The 16,863-nt window shown below is 43.6% G+C and overlaps 1 non-coding gene across 1 annotated transcript; it reads right to left on the reverse strand.

The window, feature by feature from the left end:
- Positions 1-3,929: 3,929 nt before the first annotated feature.
- On the reverse strand, positions 3,930-4,055 carry LOC116868823. Its single transcript, XR_004382901.1, has one exon. It is a non-coding gene; the product is annotated as a small nucleolar RNA SNORA40 (small nucleolar RNA).
- Between the last annotated feature and the right edge of the window lie 12,808 nt (positions 4,056-16,863).

Consider the following 16,863-nt stretch of genomic DNA (forward strand, 5'->3'; position numbering starts at 1 on the left):
GAGCCCGACGTGGGGCTCGATCCAGGACCCTGAGATCATGACCTGAGCTAAAGGCAGAGACTTAACCCACTGAGCCACCCAGGTGTCCTGAGATAGTTATTTTTTGATAGTTCATTTGAAATCTCTTTAAATTGGAAGTTAAGCCCATTTTCATTTAAGAATATGATTAGTATGTTTGGTCTCAGTTATGTTCAGTCACTTAGGAGGAAAGAAATGATCAGATCAAGTGTAGCTTCTTCTTGGGTTGAAATCCACACATTGTTATGGTAGTAAGGCAGCTACTTTTGTTGCGTATGGGGGAGGAGGAAAGTGGTGTTCCAGAGACTGCACTCCTTGAACCCTGCTATGGACAATGCCAAGACTGGTGGAGGGATAGTAGCAGAGTGTAGAGGATGACAGAATAGTGGAGTGGTGTGGCTAATGTCTAGTCACCTTTCTTACAAAGTAATCAAATTTCTAGTTGGATAAATTAGAAACATGACTGCCCAGTGACTCTTACATTCTAACATCTCTTGCAATTAGGCATGGGACTAATTACATGGGATGTGAATAAATTTGATGTATGCAGATATATGCTTTTAGGTCTTGCTTTTGAAATGTAAGGGCCACGCTCTCCATCCTCCATCCCATTCCCCCTTTCTCCTCTCATTTTGGCTAAAATACAGATGAGAAACCATAACCCAGGGCAAGCGTCGCTTTGGACCACAATCTAAAAACTGCAACTTGAGGATGACCCAGATTTCTGACATTATTGGGGTGTCCTACCAGCTCTGAATCCCTGATCTGGATGATTATGTGTAAAAGAAATAAGCTCTTGTGTTGTTAAGCCACCACATTTTGTGGACACCTGATGAAGACAGTCTGACACAGATGCTCTGAACAAAGAGTACACAGACCTGTGGGCGTTCCCTCCAGTTCTGTGTAAGGCAGTGCAGAAACTGGAAGAGAAGCAGCTTCCTGGTATCAGGACCCCTTCAATTCAGTGTATAAGGGTTTCCACCTGAGTACAGAAGACTGAGTTCTCTCTTGTGTCTTTCTTCAATCTGAGATGCCCATTGCAGTGTTAGATAAATATGAAAGAGAATATGAGTCCGGCCAGCAGTTGATGAATGATGTAAATTTCTACAGTGGACAAAATCACAGCCCTAGTAAGTGGAGAGAGACTGCCCAGAAGAACCCTAGATAGGTTCTATATTCAGAGATGGTAGACACCAGAGAATGCAAGGGTGAGAAGTGGGGATGAAAACAAGAAGACCAGTTAACAGATTGCATCACAAATAGTCCACATTTACTACCCCCCTCTCTCCCCTACCTATTCAGTGTCTAGAGATTCAGTGTACTCCCTATCAAAATCACAATGGAATTTTTTTCATAGAAATAGAAAAATCCATCCTAAAATTAATATGGAGCCACAAGAGCACCCCAGATACCCAAAACAATCTTGAAATAGAAAAAGCTGGAAGCCTCACACTTTCTGACTTCAAAACATACATACTCAGGGGTGCCTGGGTGGCTTAGCTGGTTAGGTGTCTGACTCTTGATTTCGGCTCAAGTCATGATCTCAGGGTCCTGGAATGGAGCCCTGAATCAGGGTCCCTGCTCAGTGGAGAGTCTGCTTGAGAATTTTCTCTCTCCTTGTCCCTCTGCCCCCCTCCAACTTGCATGCACATGCATGTACACTCTGTCTCTCTCTCAAAATAAATAAATAAATCTTTTAAAGAAAACATATTACAAAGCTACAGTCATCAAAACAATATGGTACTGGGGTATGGACAGAAATATAGAACAATGGAGCATAACAGAGAGCCCGGAAATAAAAACCACATATGTGTGGTCAAATAATCTTGGACAAGTGTTCTTAGACTGCACAATGGGGAAAGGATAGTTTCTTCAACAGATGGTGCTGGGAAAATTGGATAGCCACCTACAGAAGAATGAAATCAGATCCTTATCTTAGCCCATACACAAAAATCAACTCAAAAGAGCTGAAAGGCTTACACATAAGGCCTGAAACTATCAAATACCTAGACGAAAACATAGCACAAAACCTTGATGATATTGGTCTCAACAATCATTTCTCGGCTATGACACCAAAAATGTAGACAAAAAAAGCAAATATAGACAAGTGGGACTACATCAGAGTAAAAACCTTCCAGGCAGCAAAGGAAGTCATCAACATACTGAAAAGGTGACCCACAGAATGGGAGAAAATATATGCAAACATGTATCTGATAAGGAGTTAATCTCCAAAGTGGGTAAGAAACTCCTATAACTCAACAAAAAGAAGCAATTATCCTATTTAAGAATGGACAAAGAGGGGCACCTGGGGAGCTCAGTCAGTTAAGCCTCTGCCTTCAGCTCAGGTCATGATCCCAGGGTCCTGGAATCGAGCCCCATGTTGGGCTCCCTGCTCAGCAGAGTCCCTGCTTCTTTCTCTCTCTTCCTCTGCCCCTCTCCACCTCTCATTCTCTCTTTCTCTCTCAAATAAATAATAGATAATAGACAGATTGATTTAATTAATTAATTAACTAACACTGTAAACATAAAGATAGAACAGTCATGGTATAATTACACATACGGGCAAATTGTGTTTGCTGTTAGGACGCTTGAAACAATTGGTTGGTTGCAAATGTTTTCACTTCAGATCATTATTATGTTTTATGCCAAAAGCTCTGTTATTTAAAAAAATGGATAAGCCTATTTTCTGTGTATTTATCAGTAAGGTATGATAAATAAACACACTTGAATTTGGTGAGTCCGAATTGCTTTAGAAAATCATTCTACTATGGAGTTTTTTCTTACATTGTTCAAGTTTTCTTGAACACGGACAGTAAAAGAAGGATAACGGAAGCACAACTTAATAAAATTGTTTTCAGGAAGTGCAGGCAGGTGTCACAGGTCCCAGAGGGGGAAGTATATCATCAACAAGCCAACTAATTCCCACTTTCTCTAATTCTCTCTCCCTCACTCGTATCTCTATTCTCAGCCTGTCCTACTTCTCTGCAGACGTCTTTTCTCTGACTCTCCGTGTTCACGGCTAATGGTGAATATGTCACATCTTCAGAATTTATATAGCCTGTGATCAAATCATCAGTTGGGATTTGCGGCACCTCTGAATTCCAGTCCCAGATCCTTACAAGAGATATCAGCCCCGTTTGGCTTCATTGATAAACCTGAATCCAAACATCTCCAGGGTGGTGGTGTTTGTCCTGGCTTTGCCTGCTATGAACAGAGAGGACATTCGAGAACCGGAAACACACTCCAAAGGTTCCCACTGCATCTTTGTGTATTCTGGCGGTGTCTGTGCACACAATGTTGATGGCCCAGCTCGATCTGGACAGCTTCCAATTTGTTTTCTTGCAATTTGTTTAGCGTATGGGTGATTTATGGGTTGTGGAGTGCTGGGAAAAGTCTGGTGATTTGTGTTTACGGCAAAGAAAGCTGTGTTTGAATATTTAAGCAATGTCAATATAGGGCCGGGGAAGGCATGATTTAAATGGTGTTTGTGAAGATAATTTTAGCATCTATTGTACCGAAGACAAAACAAATAACCGTTGTTCTTGGAGGATAAGGGAAGAGATAAATAGAGTTTTCAAAAGTGATTTAAAAAAAAGAAAAACTCTAAGGATCAAGGTTTACTACATTGCCCTTATTTCAAGGTCAAAGAGATAGAAAAATTTAGAGGTTGAGAGGCACGAGAGAAAGTCAGTCTTTTTTTTTTTTTTCTTTTGAAGATTTTTTATTTTATTTAATTTATTTCTTTGACAGAGAGATCACAAGTAGGCAGAGAGGCAGACAGAGAGAGAGGGGAAAGCAGGCTCCCCACTGTACAGAGAGCCTGATGCAGGGCTTGATCCCAGGACCCTGAGATCATGAACTGAGCTGAAGGCAGAGGCTTTAACCCACTGAGCCACCCAGGCACCCCAGATCTTGTTCCTTCTTATCTGTATCAAAACTCATACTGAGCCACAAGTTCTGGGTTGCAAAAGAGGATTTATTTTTTGCACTTTGTCTAAGTCTTTGTTCACAAACTAAACAAAAACAGCACAAGTGCAATGAAAGTTAGTCTTTTTTGAGGAAATATGACTGTTGGAGAAGACTTCCAAACAAAAGAAAAAAATCTATTCATTATATATGTCATGAGTAGTTAATTTTCAGTAGAAAGCAAAGAATCAAAGAGTGCTGAAAGGTAAGAAGAAATAAATGAAGAGCCTGAGAAGCCTGTTTGGGCCAGTTTTAGAGAATAAATAAAAAGGGAAAATCGATATAGATTTATACCTCAAGTTCATCTGGAAGAAAAAAAAAATGATTGGTAAAAAAGGCCAGAATATTTTTAAAGAGAAAGAACAAGGAGAATAACGTGCTCATCCTGATCTAAACATGAATTGAACACCAGCAAGAGTTAAGGTCGAGTTGCATTGGTCAAAAACCTAATAAACGGATCAATAAAGCAACGAGTACCGAAAGAGACCTGAAAATTTAAAAAAAGAATGCTCAAAACAGGATAAAGGACATATCACAAACCAGTGGTAAACTAGTGGGGGAAAAGTTAGATCTTGCTTTATATTATATGCCCCCCAAAATCTCCCAAAACCAAAACCCAACTCATCAGAAAAGAATTAATGGAAACAAAACAAAGTAAAGAAGTATTTTTAAGACAAACTAGGGAAAAAGTAGATGGATATTAGCTGGATTTGGATGGGGAATGGCTTCCTTAGCTTGAAAGCAAGGGAAGAAATGACAGTCACTCAGCCTTGCTGTGTCCCTCTGCCCAGGGGAGAGCTGCCTGGCCACAAAATGAGACCTGACTTTCTTGCACTGGGGAAGGGTACCCTAGATTGATCTGAAGTGGCAGGGTCAGGACCCAATGGCCAAAAGCAGTGTTTCTCACACTGGGATCAGTAGACTGGCTGTATCGGAATCTCCTGTGGTAAACTGTGAGTGAATGAATGAATGAATGAAAAGAAAGAAAAAGGAAGGAAGGAAGAAAAAGAAAGGCAGGAAGGAATGAAGGAAGAAAAGAAGGGAGGGAGGGAGGAAAGAAGGGAGGGAAAGAAAGAAAAAGAAAGAACAAAAGACAAAAGAAAGAAAGAAAAGAAGGAATAAGATCTTCAATAAGATAAAAAAAAGACATCTAGATTCTGTCTCAGACATACTGAATATAAGTCTTTGACAGTACATCTCAGGACTCTACCTATTCTAACCCACATTTTATTTTATTTTAAAGATTTTATTTATTTATTTATTTATTTGACAGAGAGAGACACAGCAAGAGAGGGAAACAAGCAGGGGGAGTAGGGGAGGGAGAAGCCGGCTTCCCCACTGAGCAAGAAGCCCGATGTGGGGCTCCATCTCAGGACCCTGGGATCAGGACCTGAGCAGAAGGTAGATGCCTAACTACTGAGCCACCCAGGTGCCCCATTAATCCACACTTTATTTTTTTTTAAAGATTTTATTTATTTATTTGACAGAGATCACAAGTAGGCAGAGGCAGGCAGAGAGAGAGAGAGAGAGAGAGAGAGGCAGGCTCCCTGCTGAGCAGAGATTCACGATGCAGCTCTCGATCCCAGGACCCTGAGATCATGACCTGAGCCGAAAGCAGAGGCTTAACGCACTGAGCCACCCAGGCGCCCCTAACCCACACTTTAAATACAGTATCACATTTTGAGTATTACTGGCTTAAAGGAATCCTTATGTAGGCTAGAAAGAGGAGTGTTCAGCAGAGGTGTTAGAACATTCTGTGGTATCTCTACTCTGACATTCCAGGGCTGCCCACAGAAAACTCCTGTTTCTCATCTGCTTCGAGGATGAGGATTCAATTCTGCCAGTTAGAGCACCTCACGTGGTATTTTGATCACAAGGGTGTGGTGAAGGCCATCTCTGGCACATTCTGATGGGAAGTCAGGAAATCCTGCAGCTTCTTTCCAGTTGGTCAGCAACACAGACACCATTGGCTTCTTGATTTGGGGAGAGCTCCATGGGTTAGGGGGGGATCTCTGAGGAGATAGTTCCCCTGGTGGGTCAGTTCTACACATTCCAGTAGACCCCAGAAGCTCAGCCTAGGACTTGCTGTTAGGCTCCTTTGTAAGCACCTAAGACCTTGTATTAAACCCCTTCCTGCTTAAAATATACAGAATGGGTTCTGTTCTTACAGCAAACGAATGGACACAGCAGCCATCAAGAGTGTGAAGAGGTCAAGGGTGTCTGGGTGGCTCAGGTGGTTAAGCATCTGACTCTTGATTTCCGCTCAGGTCCTGATCTCAGGGTTGTGAGATCAAGCCCTGCGTCAGGCTCTGCACTGGGTGTGGAGCCTACTTAAGATTCTTTCTCTCCCTCCAACCCCTCCCTCCTTCCCCCTTCTCTCAAAAAGAAAAAAAATTATGTGAAGTGTTCATCACTAAAATGTCTTGATCCAGTTTAATGTGCTGGTTTCACCGAAGAGTGTCCTCGAAGAAGAGTGCAAATTATTCAAAGTATTTGCTCTTAAATATACATCTTTTCAATTTTCTGCATGATGAAATAGACATGAAGTCCTCTTGGTGCGCACCAAACTGTGTTTGCCTAGAGGGAAAACACTTGTAAATTTGAGTTGTGAGCTAAACTAGTCACTTTTTCATGAAGCATCATCGTTTTTACTTTAAATAAAAACTGACAGATTAAGTAAGGTTATTCAGATTTGGGTATTTGGACAGACATCTCAAAAACGAACAAAACAAATCTGCCATTTCAAAGATAACCACTTGGCACTTGTTACCGATGATAAAATTTGAGCTTTCAAGCAAAAAATAAAATGTTGGGAAACTTGTATCCATTACAGCAAGCGAAGACTTCTCTCACAGAATTGGTGGTGAAATTTCCAAATGAGTTTTTTTCTGTCGTATCAGGTAATACAATATGTTGAAACTTGGGAGGTCTACATAACTCAGCAGCCAATCTTTCCTAAATGGCCTCTGGCTAATGCTACAAACTCAGGCCTGGAGAAAGATCCGCTCAAAGTGCTAGAGAGACCCACAGATTTTACTGCAACTGAGAAGGAAAAGCTCACTGGTATTTTGACAGATTTCACCAAGCCACTAAACTTCGAGAAACAGTCGTTTTTCCAGTTTTGATGTAGTATCAAATAAGAATATCCATAATCATTTGAAAAGGTTATAATCTGTGTGAGGCTGGATTTTCTTTCTTTTTTAAAAGTATCCCCCATTAAAAAAAAAATATTTATTCATTTGAGAGAGAAAGAGAGAAGGAGAAAGAGCAAGCACCAGCAGGAGGAGAGATAGAGGGAGATGGAGAAGCAGACTCTCAAATGAGTAAGGCAGAACTCGATTCCAGGATCCTGAGGTCAGTGACCTGAGCCAAAGGCAGATGCCCCAGGCTGGATTTTCTTCATGGACTTCAGCAACATATTGAAATAGACTGAAGGTGAAGCAAATGTGAGACTCCAGATGTCTTTCATTAAGCTGCACATTAAATATGCAAAAACTTAGAAGACTGCAATTATACTCTCTGCTTTTTCCAATTTGAAAACAATGTTACCTTTCATAAAAAGGTTACTTGTGTTAATATGTAATGGTTTTACTGCTGTTATTTTATTGCATACACACATAATGAAATTTTGGCTTCAATCTGTAGTACTATAAATATTGTTAGATATGGCCCACTTGCACAAAAGATCTTTTTAAGAGTGTAAAGGGGTCCTGCACACAAAATGAGAACTGCGGTTTTAGAGCACACAATTTAATACCACACTTCACCAGGAGATGTCGCCACTAACACACGTGGCAAACTCCCTAGCCAGGGCTTAAATATGAGACTTCAGTTTCCGCAGCACACAAGCGATTTGTACCACCCGTTTAAAGAGTCCAGCATCTTGCATGATTTGACGGAGTGGAAGGAGAGAATGGAGAGAGGAAGACCATCTCTAAGTCTTAATAAAGCTCTAGAAAAACTTGTGATCATGCACTGGGGGAGGGAAGGGAGGTAAAAGAAAGAGGCTAGTCCCAAAATCGCAGAGATAGAAGGAGCCTGGGTGAGTGGCATCGCTCACAGAGCTTGCCCGTCTGCAGTGACATCAGCCTGGAGGGCATCACTGGGAGCCCAGCCATTCAATGACGTCGGACTTCTCCAGGAGAAAACCTTCCCTCTGCTCCGGCTGCTCTTTACACAAAGGGAACAATTCTGTGACTTTCAAGTCACTATCAGAACGGACCCTGGGTCCTTGCCCACCAGACATTCCCCATTGTCCACACACTCGATTTCTCTTATCAAAGTCACAGAAGTGGTTCTCTGTGTCATACTTCACAATCCTGTAGCTATGGTATGCCTAGGAATACCATTTCCCTGGCATCGTGAACAATTATGTCATACATTCTCTATTCATGGGGTTTATAACTTGGGAAATGGGTTCTGAGAAGCCAGGGCATTCCAAAGATGGGACAGTATTCTGAGGATCGCAGGCTCAACTTCGCAAGGTCTCCATTCCTCATGAACCAGTGTCATGAGCAAGGCTTTAAAGTGTTGCTATTTCTTCTCCAGGTATCCAAAGGAGCCCATGCAGAGATAATCCATCCTTTCAAACTCAAACTTGCTAGGAAATGTGAACTGCATTAAGCCTCAGGTCTGGAGCAGAGTCACCTCCTTTTCCGACTTTTTTTCTCTGTCTCCTGTTCTGCATCGGGATCCCTCTTGCTGCACTGACTCGGGTTCACTATTTCTTTCCTCCTGATTTTCATTTGTCCACCATCTTCAAGGGGATCCTGGTGCCTTGTGCTGATTTAACACTCAAGCTTTGCTCTGGATAACTCGTCTTCACCCTCCTCCTCCCTGCAAAAAGGAAAATGTTGTGGCTCTTTCTGAATCTGCAGGAGGGGCACCTCCTATAGATCTGGCATGTATGGGATAAGAGAGTTTAATCTCTCAGAGTAACTCATTCATCACAGTCCCCACTCCCCTGACTTCCAGAGATCCAGGCAGACTAGTCTGACCACTAATGTCATTAGCTGGTCATTATCCAAGACCCCATCTACAAGACTGATGGAGAATTTCCAGAGGCCTTAAAAAAAAAAAAAAAAAAAGGAATTTCTGCAGGCTTAAGTTTGTAGAGTCTTCTTGGTCTCTAGGCTTCCAATACCTCCTGTTTTTGCAGTCTCTGTTCTGCCTTGTGGTGTGTTAAACTTAATACCTTCCTTGCATTTGCATTTTACTGGAAGCCCACCCATTCGATGCACTGGTGAACACTGGACGCTTACAGGACATCTTAGGGCAGTTCAGAAGAGAGCATCGAGGGAAACAACTTTGTGGTGGAAAACTGAGAGCATTATCATTTCCCTTTGCCTAGTCTTTCCCTCATGTGGTCCCACCGCCTTCCATCTGCCTGCTCTCTGCTCCTCATCCTTCCCTTGCTCTTGTCCCTTCTCTCCCTTTTCTTCCTGGATCCCTAAGTACTTTTCCTTCTTTAAGAAGAGACGGTGCTTTCGCTTTCTCTTCTGTAGCTCGAGACCAGCAAACCCCTCGACATTGAATCCTTTTAATGTTCATCCTGTATATATCAAGTTATTATTTTTTTTAAGATTTTATTTATTTATTTAACAGAGAGAGAGAGATCACGAGTAGGCAGAGAGGCAGGCAGAGAGAGAGGAGGAAGCAGGCTCCCTGCTGAGCAGATAGCCCGATGTGGGGCTCGATCCCAGGACTCAGGATCATGACTTGAACCCAAGGCAGAGACTTAACCCACTGAGCTACCCAGGTACCCCTAGCAAGTTATTTTTGAAAAACTTGAAATAGTTTGAAAAACTATTTTTGAAAAAACTTTTTGAAAAAAAAAAAAAAGAGAGAAGCTCTTCTTGGCTAATAAAAAAAATGACAATTTTTCCTCTCTTTCTTTCATTCATAGTTTCTATTAAATTGGGATCTGAGGGGCACTTGGGGTTCAGTCATTAGGCATCTGCCTTCAGCTCAGGTCATGATCCCAGGGTCCTGGGATTGAGCGCAGGGCCCCCTGCTCCACGGGAAACCTGCTTCTCCCTCTCCCTCTCCCCCTACTTGTGTTCCCTAGCTTGCTGTGTCTACCTCTGTCAAATAAATAAATAAATAAATAAAAACTTTATAAATAAGTAAGTAAGTAAATAAGGATCTGGGACACCTGGGTGGCTCAGTTGGTTAGGTGACTGCTTTCGGCTCAGGTCATGATTCTGTAGTCCCGGGATTGAGTCCCTATCAGGCTCCCTGCTCAGTGGAGAGTGTGTTTCTCCCTCTGACCCTCTCCCCCAATACTCTCTCCCTCTCTCTCATTCTATCTCTCTCAAACAAATACATAAAATCTTTGAAAAAAAATTGGGACCCCCTCAAGCAGACCTCAGTTTTCATGAGAGTGTTTTTTGGGGAGGTGACAGTGAAGGAGGAAAAGCAAAAAAACGGGCGGTGGGTCAGGGCACTTACAAAAGAAGATGCTAGAACACTGGTGCACAAGTATTAGTGTGGACATGTGCTTTCCTTTCCCTTGGGTAAACAACTAGAAGTAGAATGCTGGCTCGTGTAATGAATAGGTTTATGTCCAGCTTTTTAAGAAACTGCTAAACTTTTCCAAAGTGGCGGTAACCTTTTTATTTGCACAGCTTGGTGTGTGAAGGACCCCAGTTCTTCCAAGATCTGTATGTTGAAAATCAGAAGCAGAAGCACTGCTTAGAGAAATTAAAGAAGACCTGAATGAAAGGAGAGGTATATACCATGTTCAGGGTCAGAAGGCTCAATAGTATTAAAGACGTTAATTCGCCCTAAATTGATGTACAGACTTAATGTGATACCAATCAAAAGCTCAGCAGGCATTTTTTGGGGGATAAGAACTGAGAGGCTCATTTTGAAATTCATATGGAAACAATAAAATAATAAAACAATAAAAGCCCTAAGACCGACAAAATAACTCTGAGAAGGAACAACGTTGTTCAACATTGAAGGGCTAATAGAGCCTTATTTCAAGAATTATTATAAATAACTATAATTTAATTACAAATTATAAATCTTGACAATGCCTACAATATTCTTATGCCCAAGTCACCCTACAGATGGATCTAATCTCAGTCTCTACGGGTGCGACCCAGCAGCAGGAGGTTTTGAAAACTCCCCAGCTAATTCCTCTCTGCATTCCACACCTAAAACGGCTTTAAGGGGCTCGTAAATGAACATACTTCATGCAACCGCTAGAGGGCGTCCTGGGATTATGACCGCCGGAGGCACCGACTTGCCCCAAAGAGATGGTCACGCCAACGTTCTGAAGCCTGTTTTTTTTTGTTTGTTTGTTTGTTTTTGTTTGTTTGTTTGTTTTCAGATAATCAGATAATCTGTGTAGGGGGAATAAGGAATAAAGAATATAAGACTGATTGTCACTATCGCTGATAGTACTTTTTTTTTTTTTTTTTAATATTTGAAGTATTTACCCCCCAAGGGGATTGAGAACACCTTTATCGATTTTGATTCTGTGTTGATGACATCCTGGTCTAAAAAGGAGTTACTTAGAGATTTTAAAATGATCCCGGTGTCTAATAGAACTTCCGTCTTGGCCTGGCATTTGGAACTTTCCAAAACATGGTTCTCAATTAACCTTTCAAGCTCCTCTAAGCTTTTCCATGTCCCTGCGTGTACCCTGTTTTAGCCACACTGCTCCCTCTGACCTTGGAGTTCCCCGGAGCGGAGCTGCCCAATTCACCCTCCCCAGGATGCCCTCGCGTTCTCTCCAGCCCTCCGGGAGCCCTCTGGCTCACAGCCCCAGAACTCTTCTCTTGGTGTCCATTTGCAATGTGCTGCTCATTGCTCTGGGTTATCATAACCGCCCCCCCCCCCCCGTCATACCTTGTCTGCTAGATTGTGTTTATGCTCTTGAAGTCCCGAGAGCCCACCTTTAATTGAACAGCCATTGGTAGTGCTTGCATGTGGGGGGTTGGCTGACATTTGCTTGATAAAAAATATTATGATTTATTAGATGAATTTAAAGCACGCTTCCTGAGAAAAGGGCCGTGTGTTACCATTTCCTCCCGGATGCTCCCTCCCATCCTCCTGGAGTCCTGCAGGCACCCGGTGCGTGATTGTTGATTTGAGGTCTGTGCGCCCATGTCCAACACTTCTAGCTTTACCCTGACTTGTTTGGCTCTTCCCCTTCCTCCTCCTCCATCTCTTCCTCTTCTTCAGACCCCTCTAAAGAGGCGACATGGTGTAATCTGGTACTGTGCAGCCCTTTTCTCGCCTCTCCTCCACTTACTTCCCTTCTCTCTCCTCTCCTCTGATATCTGGGCTTCTGTGACATGATAAGAAATAAAGATTTAATCTCTGCCCCCAGTTCCTGGCAGAGTTTCTAAAACGCTTGTAATTTCTCAGTGATAGGGGTGCTAGGAGCATCTTTTGTTCTAAAATTCGGCTTTTGATCCCAGTTCCTGACACAGCGCAGCTGAACACCTTGGAATTTCCCAGGTGATAGGAGCATCTTTGTTGTTGTTGTTCTAATGAGATGACTCCTGATGGGCTCCTGGATGGCTTCAGGATGCGGTCTGGTCACCAGATTGGAAGACCACAGATTGGAAGCTTGGGACTTTCAGCCTCATTCCCCATCACCCAGGAGAGGAGAGGCTGGAGATTGAATTAATAATTGATCGATCATGCCTTTGTGATGGAGCCTCCTTTAAAAATCCCTATGCTAAGGGGTTCAGAGAATTTCTGGTTTGGTGAACACATTCAGGTATGGAGAGGGTTGTGTACCCTCATTCCTCTCCAAGATTCTGAGCGTGAGACCCTTCCAGACTTTACCATATGTACCACTTCTGGTTGCTCACCTGTACCCTATGTCAGATCTTTTATAATAAACAAGTAGGTGTAGTGTTTCTTGGAGTTCTGTGAGTCATTCTAGCAAATTATTAAGCCTGGGAAGGGCTTGTGGAACCTCTGATCTATAGCCAGTTTGTCAGAAGTACAGGTGTCCGAAGTGGGGGCAGTCTTCTGGGGCTGATCCCTGGGCCTGTAGGGTCGGTGCTAAGTCCTGGTAGTCAAGGCCAGACAAGAATTAAATTGTAGGACACCCAGCTGATGCCCAACTGGAGAATTAGACAATTGGGCTCCGGTGTGAGGAAACCCCTACACATTCAGCGTCAGGAGTATTGTGAGTAGAGAAGTGGTTTTCCTTTAGCTTCTTCATTAACACGTTAAAAAACAAAACTGAAGTACCGATGAACGTAAGTAATATTTGAGATATTTGCCAAAAATTCTAATGCAGTCTGCACATACATTGCTGTGATTTTGTTGGTGGCAAAATCACAGGTACTGTGAATACTACTCTGGCTTACCAGCTTACATTTGTGGTGGAACAAAATGTTAAATGCAGTAGGGTTTCATGAAATGAAATATGTAATTCCCCCCCCCCAATATGCTCATATGTCCTCTGTGTCCTAACTGGAAACTTCTGGTGTCAGGAGAGGTCTATGGTCCCCCTGGGTAAGAACGTCTCACAAAACAATATATTAAATACATATTTTTCTTTCATGGTCAAAGGAACCAACTTTCTTTCCCTCCCTCCCCTCCCCCCCTTCCTCCTTTCCTTTCCTTCCCTTCCCTCCTTCTTTTTATTTTTATTTATTTATTTATTTGAAAGAGAAAGAGAGAGCATGAGAAGGGGGAGGGTCAGAGGGAGAAGCAGGCTTGCCCCTGAGCAGGGAGCCCAATGCGGGACTCGATTCCAGGACTCCAGGATCATGACCTGAGCCAAAGGCAGCAACTTAACCACCTGAGCCACCCAGGAGCCCCTCCTTCTTTTTCTTTTTATTAAAAGATTCAAATCTTCAGAAAACTGCCTGAGTTGCCATCTTTCAGTGCTAGGTCAGGGGGCAGCCTGAGACCAGTGCTGGTATTTCTAAAGACTAAAGTCTGCATCAGACCCCCCAGAGGATTTGTGAAACCCAGATGACATGGCTCTGCTCCTGGAGCTTCTGATTTGGGCAGGACCCGAGGATCTGCCTTTTCTAGCAAGTTCCCAGGCAATGCTGGTGCTGCTGGTGTGGGAGGCCTCTTTGAGAACCACTCCCTTATACTGAGTTTGACATTCTGACATCTTGATGCTTTGAACTAGGTAATGACCATCTTGGAGGGAAGAGTTTGATGCCATCAAAGAGAAGCAGGATTACTCGCTCCTGTGTGTGGGGTGAGGGGGCTGTTGGGGAGAAGCACAGGGTGTGGACTGGAGACATAGAGCTGGGTGGCGGGTGACGGGGATGTCCCGCCCCACACCCCAAGTCCCACCTACCCTGCTCATTCTCTTCTGTCTCTCCCTCCTGCTTCCTAGAGTCACCTTCCAAATGCAACTAATTACCCACTCCCAGGGGCTTGCCTCGGGGTCTGCTTTTGGGAAAACGCGTTCTAAGATGTGCATTCAAATCCTAGCCCCCCACTTAATGCCCCTGTGTGACCCCTGACAGTGGATGAAGTCTCTTGATCCCCTTTCTTCGTCACCACCACGGGGACAACACTGCCATTTCCCACTTATTGGAAAGATGGGCCAAGATAGGAGGACTGTGGGCCAGCGCCAGGCAGAGGGGACAGGTGCTCAGGGGACATTAGTGTCCTCTTCCCTTGAGGCTGGCTGCATTCAGGGGGAAGAGGGCAGAGTGCAGAGCAGAATGAATTCGTCAGATCCCTGGACCCTGCAGGCAAGGGGGTTCACCTCAGCACAGGGATGTGGGGGCAAGGGTGCGGGCTGGGTCCCTCTTCTCTGAAAACATGGCTCTCACCCTCAGAGCTGGGCTGACAAGGAAAGACATTGGTGGTGGCCTTGGAAGCTTTGAGTCCTCCTGCTTCTGTCCTGGGATTGAAATCCCCCATCCGCAGCTCCTTCTTCCACAAAATATGTTTGATTTTAGCTTTTGAGTTGTGAGCCAAGAAGACTGCCTCGTTGATTATCTGGTAAGATCCCTCCTGCCCTTCCATTTCAAGAGGAGTGTATATCTTTTGAATGTGTATTATTTTGAATACTTCATAGTAGAAATATTAGAGAGGGAAAGAGCTAGCATTCACCGCTTTGTTTCACTGTGGGCCTCCTAATTTATGGATGGTTTGGTTACCATTCTGTAAAATAGAAGGAGAAAGAAAACATCTTGAAGTGAATTTCCAAGTGACTGGCTCAGCCAGCTTCCCTGCCCCTCCAGCGGCCCCCTCCCCAGCTCATAATGCAATGTCAAAACAGAATCCGGACAGGAGGCGCCAATGGGGGACAAGATCAATGCTGGCCTTTCTCTTCATTCTCCACCCACATTGTGTGAGTCTTTGTGTGGGCTCTGTCCATGGGGTGCTGTTTGCAGCTACCTTTACTGCAGGCGGATACGACTGAAGGACAAAAGCAGAGTGAGATACAGCTAATATAAAGGAAGAAAGCAGGAGATGCCAGGAGGAGCAAAACAAATGCAAATTGCAAGGGGCAAGTCAATTTCTCCTAATTAATAATAATATTAAAAATCAGTTTCTATGCATTCAAATTCAAAGGAGAGTATCCTCCGAGGAGGTTCTATACGAAACTGCAGGCTCGGAGCTGTGGACGCTGACAAGGGTTATATCTGGCTCAGTCAAAGAGCCAACTTAGAGCAGGGCTGTTCACATTCCTGGTTCTTGGCAGGGCAAGGGGATAGGACAGTGGGTCAGGCAGATTGGGGCCCATTGTAAATAGACAAAAAGAATTTGGGATGCAGACAAGTTAAAAGCTAAGATGCTGAGGTGAATTGGTTCCCCCTGAGATTGCTCATGGCAGTCTATTTCCTCAACTACAGTAAACTCCAAGTCAACTTGTGTTCAGCCTTCATATCTGGTACATCGTGAGGTTTTGCACAGTGACCTTGAAAATACCTTTTCTTATGTAAATTGTTCTAATCTTCAGATTTCATTGTATGACATCTTGGTTATATATGCATGTGTGTGTGTGTGTGTGTGTGTGTGTGTGTGTACAGCACAGAAGCGAGATGTCAAATACAGAACATAATCTTGTGTGCATACACACATACACAGAGAGAGACTGAGCACCTTAAATATAGAGCTCAGAAATTTGCAGTTCATTCAGTTGGCTAAAGGAGTCACTAAAAGCTTGTGAACAGAATTTGATAAGTAAAAATTTCCTTTCAAGAAATTTACTGTGGTAGTGGATGGATTAATTAATCCAGAAGGATTAGATTATTTTGTTTATTTTGGATATTTTAGATTGGTTTGTAATGCAGTCTAAGAATTGGCCGTGGTGGGGGTCGGTGATTGCAAGCACAGGGACTCGTTTGGAAGCTCTGGAGAATGGTCTGGGTGGGAAACAGGGAGCACTCAGCCAGGAATCCCCAGCCCATGTCTGTGACTACGCAGACATGCAGGAACGCACCTGAGAGGCTTGGAGCGAGCAGGCTGATGAACGACATGGCCTTTCCACTTTGGAGGGGACGGAAGGAAGGAGCTGCCGGGATTCCAGAAACCTGACTATAAGGACCTATTTAGAAATTGTCCCTGCTCCCCTTCCCTCAGGGGATTTACTTGGAGACAAGTCCCGGAAACCAGCTTCAGGTAACAAAGCCCAGATACAAAGGCGGGTCAGGCCAGGTGGAGACATCATCAGTGGGGGGAGGCATACTGTCTCCCTGGTTACCAAGGAGTATGGGCCCCGTCCTTTGGGAGCCTTTTGGGCACCAATCCTAATCAAGGTGTAATAGGCTGGTTCAAATGTCTACTAGGGTAAGTTGTAACTCAGTTGGTCACCTAGCATCTCTGTGGAGTTTCCTGTGTGTGTTAAAATCTCATTGGCCACCTGTGTGTGGCCAGGCCCAACCGCATGGCCTTTGCCCTTAAAAGCTAATCTGTGAAACAGAGAAG

This window comes from Lontra canadensis, unplaced genomic scaffold (assembly GCF_010015895.1).
Source record: "Lontra canadensis isolate GAN:19392208 unplaced genomic scaffold, GSC_riverotter_1.0 scaffold16, whole genome shotgun sequence".
In the NCBI taxonomy this organism is placed as follows: domain Eukaryota; kingdom Metazoa; phylum Chordata; class Mammalia; order Carnivora; family Mustelidae; genus Lontra; species Lontra canadensis.